This window comes from Xyrauchen texanus, chromosome 46 (assembly GCF_025860055.1).
Source record: "Xyrauchen texanus isolate HMW12.3.18 chromosome 46, RBS_HiC_50CHRs, whole genome shotgun sequence".
NCBI classification, from domain to species: domain Eukaryota; kingdom Metazoa; phylum Chordata; class Actinopteri; order Cypriniformes; family Catostomidae; genus Xyrauchen; species Xyrauchen texanus.
The window spans coordinates 18938513-18950907 of NC_068321.1; the positions used below are offsets into that span (position 1 = coordinate 18938513).

At 36.4% G+C, this 12395-nt stretch overlaps 1 pseudogene; it reads left to right on the forward strand.

Moving 5' to 3' along the window:
* The first annotated feature begins 1006 nt into the window (after window positions 1-1006).
* Window positions 1007-9637, forward strand: LOC127638645 (DNA replication complex GINS protein PSF3-like; annotated as a pseudogene).
* Window positions 9638-12395: the final 2758 nt, after the last annotated feature.

Below are 12395 nucleotides of genomic sequence, written 5' to 3' on the forward strand. Positions count from 1 at the left end.
GACATCTGCTGACCAACATGCTCGATAAACATGACGCTTTTTTTTTTTAGCATGTATGGAGGCCCAAACCTGCAAAAATAATAAATAAATAAATGTAATAATAAAAAAATTAAATAAAAGAATAAATGTCTTGATAAAACAAATATAATTCGTTTTTAATTACATTTATTCCTGAATGTTTTATTGTATGACTTTATTCCTTTATTATTTTCTATATTTATTTTAAAATGTATTTGTATTTATTCATTTATATTGTATTGTTTTTATTTTTTTTATTTGTTCATTTATTTTTTATATTTATTTATTCACACATATATTTATTTCCATATTTATATATTCTCATATATATTTATTTATTTATACAGGTATTTATTTTTTACTTTTCTGTGTGCAACATGGAAATGAGGGAGGCATTCCTTGCGTAGCTCCAGTGCATCATTGGTTGAGAGCTCAATAATACTTCTCGAAAGCAAATAAGATGGACGTCCCACCTAATTATATTTGTTTTATCAAGACATTTATTCCTTTATTTATTTTCTTATTGTTACATTTATTTATTTATTATTTTTGCAGGTTTTGTCCTCCATACTCCCGTGAACATATAATATAAAAAGGACCATTAATTAACTGTTTTTAATATATAAGAAAATCTTAAATGAGTTTATTCCCTCCTGAGATGATAGCCATCAAAATGTCATTTACAAAAGTTCAACATTAAAAAACGCAGTCAAGGCACTGTCTTTTCTCTTTCAAACAGGACGATCGTGGTATTTGCCTTTTTAGCAACATTTTAAGATATATTTATCATAATCAGCGAAACAGAGAGTATTTGAGTGGTTTTGCGTCTAAGTCACTCTTTTATCGACTGCACGCCCCTGCTCGACGCTCCATTGCTTTTCACTTGTAGTTGCGCGCCAAATGTTCCGTTTGACAGTGCTGTTGTTTTGACAAGTTTACGTTCATTTAACTCCATTTGTTCATTTATCTTGCTTATCTAAAGCAAACAATGGACTCGCAATCTTACATGCCCGTTCTTCCGGGTATCGGAATGGAGGAGAATTTATTTTCTTTGGATGATATATTCAGTGACGTGCGGTGATGTCTTAAAGAGGCTAGGCACTGAGTTATGAAAGCCAGATTACCTGATTTATTGTTTAAGCTAATAATACGTAATAACAGTGAACGTTACCCACAAGCGCGGCATATGAAGAAATTTACAAATCAGGATGTATATCGTGTACATATCAAGAAATGTACATGTATTTTATATATGTTTTATATATAATATATACGATTTTGTTAATATATCTTCATTAGATATTATTATACAAAATTCAGTAGTCAGAACATATAACAGAACATAAGTTGTTTATTTTTTACAACATTATGTGCTTATTTTTTTCTGTGCAATCTTCATCTTTATAACAGAAGATACATTACAACAATCTTCAAGATACAGTAAATCTTCAAATGTGTAACAGATTGTCACCTTAAAAACAGTCATTGCGTGGTGGTGGAACAAGCAATGCTATATAGAAATATATAGTTAGCATCTTAATTTAATCTTTGTTTTATTAGTTCATTAACTAATTGCTAACTCAACTAATTGAATGTAAAGAGCTGGATACTAATTACTAATTAAATAATGTCGCTGATTGTTAGCACAGCCACATAGCCAATCTTTTCTTACATACCAATCAGTTTGAAATGATCGGATAATTTTTGGGCCCTTTTGCTGTACTAGTCCATCTAAGGCTGGCGTAGACCTCCCTCTTGCAATTAACTCATATTTGGAATTAAAATCGAGCTTGGAAAAATTTCTTAATTCCGTGATTACGGCCGCTGCAGTCATTTTGATTTTGAATTTGGCGGGGATTAGGCATGTACGCTAGCTGTGGTGTAATGACGTTAGCTACGCAAATGTCCAGGAATATCTCGATTTTAATTGGTCCATGTGTGATACGTAACGGAGATGAATACGGGCATAACATATTTACGTCAAAAGGCACAGCAGATTTGTGCTTTTTGCCGTACATGTTAAAGAATACAGGATCGAAGTGCGCATGCGCTTCATGGGTTTTCTGCTTGTCGTCTGCAATGAATGGACCGTAAAAGCACTGCTTATTCTACCATTTGTTTTTAGTTGATTATGCGCTACTGCTACATTTGTCATCATAACGTCTAAACAATAGGAATAACACACATATTGCATGTATAAATCACAAGAATAAAAAGTAAAAATACAAATACAAGTTTATTATTTAATAAACATTTTATTTTAGAATTTTGGCAGGGTAGGAAGTGCCTAGTTTGCCTACCCAGACCGCGAGCGGCTGCCGTGCAAGACGGAGTGTGTATTTCTGCGGCTCGGGTACCTCGAGAAATCCAGTGACACCAGGGACATACCGGAGGTACACAAATACATTATTATAACCATATTAAATTTGGTTGTACGGTTGTTCAGTTGCACTAATAAAAGTGTGCTGTTAGTTTAACTTCTGACTGTCTTGCTCCCAACTCCCATACATGTTGCATACAACTGTTGCATCTGAGAACCAAACATTTTCACTTGATTTTAGAATTTAGTGTTAAGCATTAAACATTAATGGCTCCTGCGGAGTGACATGCTATATTCAATCTAAAAAAAAACATTTGGTTAATTCTTTTTAAATTATTGTTCATTCAGTTTTTATGATCATTAATAAAAAAAACGACATTTAATATAAACTAGCGAAGGTAAAAATGTGATTAAAAACGTTGAAATGGTGAACATTTACAACACATAAAATGTACACCTCTTATACAATATAATGTACATTTTTACCTTAAATGTGCTATATGTAAGATTGACAGCAATCGTTTGAAATGGGTACTGCATTCCAAATTCAAAATATTGGAGAGTTGTCTGCCCCGCCCCAGACTCAGAGCTCATATGGGTTGCCAGATTGTCGACATGCAAATCAGCCAACTCAGCATCCGTTTTAAAGGATCTCTGGACTTTAAGCTGTCTCCATCTGCCAAAGGCATCTCCGATATTTATCCTTGTTTTACTATGCCTCTGGTCATGGTGGTTTTTAGACGGATGGTGAGGCTTTTTAGGTCGGGTGGAATCTGTCATCTCTGATTCAGTTCGTTTGCTGGCTTCCATGGCTGTAGGACGCTGTGTTGTTTGCCTTCAAACTTGTTCAAACCTGGCAACCCGGCAGTGTCTAAACACAATTGGTGAGTGGGCAGTGGGCGGGATCACACATGCGAAAACATAAACAGAAATTCTGCCCCGGAATGGAAATTTAACTGTAAATTTGACTGTAGCATTGTTATCGGAGAAGCCAGTATTTCAACTTAGCATGTTTCCTAAATATCTAATGACAAATTATGGTAATTTTATTATTTAGTACAGTAAAAATATTACATAAAGCACCTTATAAAAGGTTCATGGACATGACATGCGTCACCTACTTATACTGGAGCTGAGACAGCTGGCCTTCTTGTTTGTTCTATATATTGTAAACCCTAATATTGTCATTATTGAAAAAAAATCAAGTGTCTTAATTCAGAGAATTAGTTTACTCAATCAATCGAGTCAACTTATAAGGGTTTTTAGTGTAGTACAATTTCTATATACCCAATGTCTCTGTTTTTTTGTTATAGGTAACCAAAAATGCCTGACCCCACAATCTTTATGGTGAATAAAGATTACATTACTGTGTGTGTCCAGGCTACAAAGATGGAGATGCCACTTTGGCTTGCCAAGGGCCTTTATGAAAAGAAGAGGCATGTACTGTCCATTGAGCTGCCTAAGGTTTATCGTCAGGGGTGGAGAACAGTGTTCGGAGCAGATCCTACTGTTGTCGACCTTCACAAAATGGGGCCCTATTATTAAGGTTTAGGCTCCCAGATGCTGCATTTTGACAGCCCAGAAAACCCAGAGATTGCTCAAACCATCCTCCAGGTGAGCACATCCATAGAACATAAGACTAAAATTTGCAATTTGGTTTTTTCCTTCTTCCCAATTTGGAATGCCCAATTCCCAATGTGCTCTAAGTCCTCATGGTGGCGGTTACTCGCCTCAATCCGGGTGGCGGAGGATGAATCTCAGTTGTCTACGCATCTGAGACCGTCAATCCACGCATCTTATCAAGTGGCTTGTTGAGCATGTTACCGCGGAGATGTAGCTCGTATGGAGGCTTCTGGCTATTCTCCGCGACATCAATTCACAACTCGCCACGTGCCCCACTGAGAGCGAGAACCACATTACAGTGACCACGAGGAGGATAACCCAATGTGACTCTACCCACCCTAGCAACCGGGCCAATTGGTAGCTTAGGAAGCCTGGCTGGAGTCACTCAGCATGCCCTAGATTCAGACTTGCGACTCCGGGTGTGGTAGTCAGCATCTTTATTTGCTGAGTTACCCAGGCCCCCCAAAATGTGCAATTTTAAAGACAATGCAAAAAGAATAGATACTTTTAACATTGCAGAACCCCAAAAATGAGGTAATCTTTACATATTAATAACCAGACCAGATTTGGCAATGAGTTTTGTTTTCAATTTCGATTACTTTGTTAGTAATGGGTTGTTATACTCGTTAAATGCATGAATAACAGTTCATATGTTACCTTGAGACAGGTTGTTGTTAAGGCCCACATGCTGAAAATGGGTGGTTCAATAACTAAGGCATAAACAGATTAATAATACTGCTGCTATGTCCTATCTCCACCAGTAGAGGGAGCAATATCTTTACCATCATACTGTAGCAATACTAGGAATGATCAGTTGCTGGGCAGACTGGAATCCCAGGCTGAGTTGGAATCAAACTTCAAAAGTGTTGTTAAAGCATTTAACTTTTTCAGTATTAAAATACTTGATTCTATCCAGCCTAATATGCAGAGAAAACTATAGGAAGCCATTCATAGGTTAGTTTTCTCGAAAACTGTAAACACTGTGTCTGTGGCGCTATGGAAATTCCTGTTTGTTTTGAGAGATCCGCATAGACCCACCCCAACAAAGTTACTCAACCAATGGCTTGAGTTTAGGGTGGGACTATCTGACTGAAGAACTGCAGCTGAGGGGCGTATTCAGATAGTTTATTTTGCAATTCCATTCGGTGGCAATAGTGTTGCAGAAATGACGTACTTCAGCTTTAAATTAGTTGATTGAATTGCTGTTGTCATATATAGTCATGTGAAAAATAAAATACACCTTGAATTCTATGGTTTTAAATATCAGGACATAATAAAAATCATCTGGTCCATAGCAGGTCTTAAAATTAGGTAAATACAACCTCAGATGAACAACAAGACATGACATATTACACAGTGTCATGATTTGTTTCACAAAATAAAGCCAAAATGGAGAAGTCATGTGTGAAAAACTAAGTACACCTTATGAGTCAATAGCTTCAAGTAATTGTTTTCTGTATGACTTTATCAGGCTTTCACATCGTTGTGGAGGAATTTTGGCCTACAGAATTACTGACAGATGGCCTCACATTTGACTCTAGAATACTTTGGTATACAGAGGAGTTCATGGTTGACTCAATGACTGCAAGGTGCCCAGGTGCTGTTGCTGCAAAACAAGCCTAAATCATCATCCCTCCACCACCGTGCTTGACAGTTAGTATGAGGGGTTTGTGCTGATATGCTGTGTTTGGTTTTCACCAAACATTGGACTGTGCATTATGGCCAAACAGCTCCACTTTGGTCTTGTCTGTCCAAAGGACATTGTTCCAGAAATCTTGTGGTTTGTTCAGATGCAACTTTGCAAACCTAAGCCATGTTGCCATGTTCTTTTTTAGAGAGAAGAAGCTTTACCTGGCAACCCTTCCAAACATGCCATACTTGTTCAGTCTTTTTCTATTTGTACTGTCATGAACTTAAACATTTAACATGCTATCTGAGGCCTGTAGAATCTGAGATGTAACTCTTGGGTTTTTTGCAATTTCTCTGAGCATTGCACGGTTTGACCTTGTGGTGAATTTGCTGGGACGTCCACTCCTGGGAAGATTGGCAACTGTCTAGAATGTTTTCCACTTGTGAATAATCTTTCTCACTGTAGAATGATGGATTGTTTGGAAATGGCCTTATAACCCTTCCCAGACTGATGGGCAGCAACAATTGCTTCTCCAAGATCATTGCTGATGTCTTTCTTCCTTGGCATTGTGTTAACACACACCTGAGTGCTCCAGACCAGCAAACTGCTAAAACTTGGGGTTTTATAGAGGTGGTCACACTTCCTGCCGATCAATTAATCAAGGGCATTTGATTAGCAGCACCTGGCTGGGATTCGTAAGGGACGAAGTACAATGGATTCATTAATATGTTTAGAATCAGATATTAGAAAAGCACAGACTAATAGGGAGGTGGTAATAGCAGTATTTTTTGATGTTGAGAAGGCATATGATATGATTTGGAAAGAAGGGTTATTAATTAAATTACAACAATTAGGAATTGGTGGTAAAGTATACAATTGGATTTTGGATTTTTGTTTAATAGGAATATACAGGTAAGAGTAGGTGCAGAATTATCTGAGGTATATATAGTTGAGAATGGAACTCCACAAGGTAGTGTATGTAGCCCATTATTATTCAATATTATGATTAATGATATATTCTCAAATATTGACCAGAAAATTGGGAAATCCTTGTATGCTGATGATGGAGCATTATGGTTTAGAGGTCGTAATGAATTGTATGTTAAATCAAAAATGCAAGATGCAATTAAGGAAGTGGAAAAATGGACAAATAAATGGGGATTTAGATTATCAGTGTCTCAAACACAAGTCATATGTTTTTCAAAAAAGCATAAGATCACACCTGTATCCTTAAAATTGTACACTCAGCCTCTTGAGCAAGTGAAAGTTATTAGATTTCTTGGGATATGGTTTGATGAAAAGTTGACATGGAAGATTCATTTGGAAAAAATGGTTAATAAATGTAAAAAGATTGTTAATATCCTACGATGTCTATCAGGACAAGCATGGGGAGCAAGCAGGGCATCATTACAAAATATATATTGGGCACTAATGAGGTCTGTCTTTGATTATGGGTGTATAGTATATATGTCATCAGCAGAGTCTAATGTCAAAGCATTGGATGTCATGCAAGCTCAGGCTCTAAGGATATGTAGTGGATCTTTTAAAACATCCCCAGTGTCTTCTATGCAAGTGGAAATGGGTGAGATGCCTTTGAGGATCAGAAGGATACAACTGATGTTGGCATACTGGGTTAATGTGAGGGGACAAGTTGATAGCCACCCAGCTAAAGCTATCTTAAAAGACTGCTGGGAACACAGTAAGTCCAATTACAGAAGTTTTGGGTGGATTGGTGATGTGAAAGCTGAGAATATAGGGTTACATAAGTTACAGTACTGTTCAACGGTTTCAGTCCCTCCTATTCCTCCATGGTTTTTCCCTATACCAGATGTAGATTTAGGCATTCATAAGGAAATCAAAAATAAATCAAAGGAAGTAGCAGTGAAGGATATTGTTAATTGTTATCTGGATATGCATTTTTCTGAATATACATTTATATTTACAGATGGTTCTAAGGATCCAAAGACAGGACATGCTGGGTCAGCAGTATATATTCCAAAGAATGGGGTAATATGTCAGGAAAGAATAACAGATGATTTATCAGTATACACAACAGAGCTGGTTGCAATTTTGTTGGCCCTGGAATGGGTAGAGGGAAATGATTTAAATAACTCCGTGATTATATCTGATAGTTATTCAGCTTTAGAAAGCATGACATTTGGGAAATCTATAAGAAATGATATAATTCATAAAATATGTATGGTTTTACATAAGTTAAATGTAAAGGATTTAAAAATTAGGTTTCTTTGGGTACCTGCACATGTTGGAGTGAAAGGGAATGAGGAGGTTGATAAACTTGCAAAACAAACACTAAAACATAATAGAATATTACAAGTTCCATATAGCAAAACTGAAGCTAAAATATTAATTAAAGCATATGCAAGATCAAAATGGCAGGAGTATTGGGTGGATCAGGATAAAGGGAGACATTTATATAATATACAACCAGAAGTGGGTATAGGAAGGATAGAGTGTAGGAGTAGAAGAGAGGAAAGTATAATTACACGGTTAAGAATAGGACACACAGGGCTCAATTCTTCATTGAAATTAATAGGGAAACATCCAACAGGGAAATGCCAACATTGTACTCATTCAGAAACTGTGGAGCATATTTTATTTCAGTGCACAAAATACAGTCAAGAAAGAAACCAGCTTTTTCAGTCTCTCAGAATGATCAATCAGAATAATTTCACAATGCAAGGTTTATTAGGGAAAACATCTAGTAACATTTATCACTTTGTTATTAAGTATCTGAGAGACATAGACTTAGACAAAAGGATTTACATTTTTTTTAGCTAAGTTCCAATATCTCTTGATTCACACTCCAGCCCAGTCGGTGGCGGTAATGCACCGTTAAGTTGGTTTGCCAACCGCCATAAAAAACAAAAGAAGAAGAAGCAGCAGCAGCACCTGGCTACTACTTAGCCTCTTAATTCCTATGGAAGCATGGCTTCTCCATTTTGGCTTTATTTTTGTAAAAAAAAAAAAATCATGACACGGTGTAATATGTCATGTGTTGTTGTTCATCTGAGGTTGTATTTACCTAATTTTAAGACCAGCTAAGGACCAGATGATTTTTATTATGTCCTGATATGTAAAACCATAGAATTCAAAGAGGGGGTACTTTCTTGTTCACATAACTACTGTGTGTGTGTGTGTGTGTGTGTGTGTGTGTGTGTGTGTGTGTATATATATATATATATATATATATATATATATACACACACACACACTAACTTGATATAAGGAAGGTTATCAAATTTTATTTGAAACCTGAAGCTGTGTCTACTAGTCAAGTTTTTATAAAACAATCAAAAATACTTGCATTCATTCATACAAAAAGGATGGAGATTCTGTTTTGACAGACAATTTCTACTGCATGGCATTGATCTGAATAAAGAAAACATATCAACATTGATTATTTTTATCATTTAGAGAGTAACAGACATAATCCACAATAATGATAATCATTGAGAGGTCACCAGGTTGTCGGTCAGAGAGGGCCTTGAAGGATTAAAGGTCCGTTGCATAATTAAAATAGCAGGCCAGACTGTTGTTGAAATGTATTGAACAGCTTTTACCAATAACTTGTTTGGATAAATAGTTTAAGATCTAAAGAACTGATATTTGGAGTAGTCCCATTGCAGCTATGTCCATAAAACCTACCTTTTATAGAAGTAATTCTAATTCTACCTGTTTGTTGGTTTAGTGACCTGCTTGAATTAACTCAACAGTTAGCAATATTTAATACACATTACATTCTCTAAGGTTATATTTGTACCTACATCTGTATACTGTGTCCATCTCTCTTATCAGACCTTCATTGGACGTTTCCGCCGGATCATGGACTCGTCCCAGAACGCCTACAATGAAGACACCTCAGCGCTAGTGGAGCGCTTGGACTACTTAGAAAGGAGTTTGTTTAAGGCAGGACAGAGTGGACTGAACAGTTTCCAGCTGTGGGAAAAGGTCGGTCCTCTCACCTCACTGCCTCTAGTCCAGTTATCAACTACAGAAAGAGGAAAATCGCTGACCTGCAGGCCTGAGAGACAATCATAGACCAACAGATCAAAAAGGACTTTGAATTGGAAGAGAGACATGTGTGTGTGTGTGAGAGAGTGTTATTGAGAAAATGTTAAATAACATGTAAACTTTTTGTATTACTGTAATGAAAACTGCTTTGTATAGACAATATTTCAATTTATAAAGTCAATAAATCAGCTTATGCTCTATTTTCATGTTTTGAAACTTCATAAAAGGCATTAAGGATAAAGTTTAGGGATGCAAACTGCTCACCTATTTGGCTAAAGTTACCTTTGCCTGAATCCTTTGGTACAATTTTCTGCATTTAACTTATTGAAATCACTTGGAAGGGGTAAGCTTAAACACTTAAAACAATACAACAAATAAATCAACTGAAAATTTACTCCTGGAACACCTTCATGTTTTCACTGGTCAAGATGATGTGATTGTTATAAAGTAATTGCAATACTTTCATTCATTCACCCTAAAGAGAATAGAGATTCAACATTGATAGACAGTTTTAATCCAGGTTTTTCTTAGCCTGGGAATAACGAGTTTGCAATTACTGCTGTCAGTTGTTGATCTCGGTAATGAAAACATGGTAACACTTTACAATGATGTGGTTGCATTTGTTAACATTAATGTAGTTAATGCATGAGGTATCATGCCCCCCCCCAGCATTTATTAATCTTAATTTATTACTTATCTTATTGTTCATTGTTTGGGCATGTTAATTCATATTGCAATAACAAATTTTTATATAACTTTTAATACTGAAGTGCATAATTTCCACCCACTAAACTAAAAAATATACTTTCTTGAAAACCCCTCCTCAGTGTATCTGTTTTGGGCCACTTAAACAAACAGCAATAGTTTTATTGTGGCACTGAAATACTGTTTGTGGTTTTTGAGGAAATCAACCTTAATAGTGGCTCACTTATAGTTGTCACTGCATAATAAGCTGGTGTAAACTGGGTTTACAGCATAGGTGACATAATTCACAGTAATACTTTTATGCTATCATTCTGTATAAGGGAGTTGGTTTCTGTTAATTTGAGACTTTATATTTGGAACACTGGAGGTGACATTCAGATGCGTCACCAGGTTGTGTTTGTGTGTGTGTGCGAGCCTTATTTATGTCAGTCAACTCAAGGGCAAATCAAATCACTGTGTGTCTCCACACCTCGCTGCCTCTCTCTCCTTACCTCTCGCCCCATAATACAAACACCGTAAGTCAGCCTACCCTTCAGATTTTGCATACATTTGAATTCGAAAGCACTTTCAAGTTACAGATTTCAAACATCTTGGCCTTCTTCGATTTAATGTGCATTTTTATGAATACAGAGTCCCAGCTGCTAGTTCATGTGTAAAATGTGGGGCAGCTGATGAGAACAAGCCTCATCCAGGATTTCGGAATGGAAGTTATTGATATATCCCTCTGGGATGGTCTTATCGATCCTGTTATCACTGTGCAGCCTCGGCTGAGTTGGTTTGGGTGGGGCAGGAGGATTTATTGACTTTTTGAGAGGTCTGATTAAACTAAAGAAAAGTCACTCATTGCCTACAGTACAGTCCTCTTGATGTTACATAATTCGGTGGCTTGGTTACAAATATTTTTCTCTTTTTGAGGTGGTATATATTTAATTGGGGTTAAAGCTTAGGGCTATTAACCAGATGGTTGATGGTTCAATCCCTGCAAGGAGCCAGTCATGAGCTGTCACCATTGTGCCCTTAAGCAAGGACTGGCCATGTAATACTCACTTTGTATAAAAACATCTGCTTAATGTCTTTTTTATATCGGGAATATTTACTACCATACTGCTTGTTGTCTGCAATCCATGCCCACTGTAAAAATCATATTTTTGTTTCTTAGCCTCTTAGTGATGGGAAGATCGGATCATTGAGTCTCGTTCAGCAACATGAATGTATCATTTTGTTCATCATGTGACATAGGCTCTACAGGAAGCAGAATTGATTAGTTCACCTCTGCAGTTCGGATCTGAGTCTTTGTTCATTTGACACATGACCTCCAGGCTCAGCACTCGTTCACGCATGACAATTACTGTTAATGTTTTCTTTACAGCTCACAGTCAGTGTGTTGCAGTCATTTGTATTGTGATCAGTACATGTCAGTATGGCAATAAATAATTTTTTTTAAATCGTATGAAATGTCATGATGAATTATTTTAATTTATTTCATGCAGGAAGTGTTGATATTTTTTCCCAAGTTTGAAATTGTTAATAAATAATGCATGCTTGATTTGGCTCTACTCCCAACAAGAACATTAGAAGAAATAAATTAATAATACAATGAGGGGATGCATCATGAATGAAAAATAAATGACAGTTTATTTAAAATCAACCATTCATCAAAATTAAATAATATGGGGTTTCCTTGTAGCTTTTGTAGTCTATGATATTTTCTGACAAGAACATAAGTCGTACAAAGTTTAAAACAATACTCTTTATTACTAGATTCAATGGGATGGGAAAAAAGCGTCATGACAGAAATATTCACAAATGTATGAATTGCAAGACGTAAAGAAGCTTAAATTAGTGACCAATAACACTGTAACTGTAAGGGTAAAAATAAAACATCTCAAACTGCTTGTTGGGAGCATTAAGAAGTATTAAATAACTTCTGTTTGAAATACAGAGACATTGCAGCTGTCAGAGAATGACTTGTACCCGAAGACTGACTCGGGAGGTGAACTAATCAGTTCTGTTTCCTGTACAGAGCTGTGCCCGTGCCAAATGAATGAAACGCGAGCACTGATTTTG